The sequence below is a fragment of the Mesitornis unicolor genome, unplaced genomic scaffold (genome assembly GCF_000695765.1).
Source record: "Mesitornis unicolor isolate BGI_N332 unplaced genomic scaffold, ASM69576v1 scaffold38023, whole genome shotgun sequence".
In the NCBI taxonomy this organism is placed as follows: Eukaryota; Metazoa; Chordata; class Aves; order Mesitornithiformes; family Mesitornithidae; genus Mesitornis; species Mesitornis unicolor.
In genome coordinates, this window is record NW_010173306.1 from 11,046 (window position 1) to 11,407 (window position 362).

Below are 362 nucleotides of genomic sequence, written 5' to 3' on the forward strand. Positions count from 1 at the left end.
AGATACCCAGACCGCCCTGCCTGTCCTCTCCCAGTTGCCTGATGCCAACCCAGTGAGGGCCTCCTGGGGCATGCAGGGCCCTTGGGAGATGGGCAACCCCCCCACTCCCTCAATAAGAGTTTGCTTGAGCCACTTCCTGATAAACTCAGTTCAAAAGGGAAAGCACCCGCAGACAGTGCTTGAGGTTTTATTCAGCCTTTTTTCCCCTCCCCTGCATAAAGTTTTAGGAGAGTCTCTGAAAACCAGTCTCAACAACTGGAGAATTTACCTGGGAAGGCCCCCGCTCTCCTGAGGCACACGACACAATAGGAGGGCAGCACCCATGCACAAATGGGGCGAGATCTGGTGAGCACACAGCAGCG

At 55.2% G+C, this 362-nt stretch overlaps 1 protein-coding gene across 1 annotated transcript in view; it reads right to left on the reverse strand.

The window, feature by feature from the left end:
* LOC104537726 overlaps positions 1-362 on the reverse strand; it is a gene marked incomplete at its 3' end in the record, with an annotated part of 11,128 nt that overhangs the window by 9,902 nt on the left and 864 nt on the right. The window lies entirely within an intron of this gene.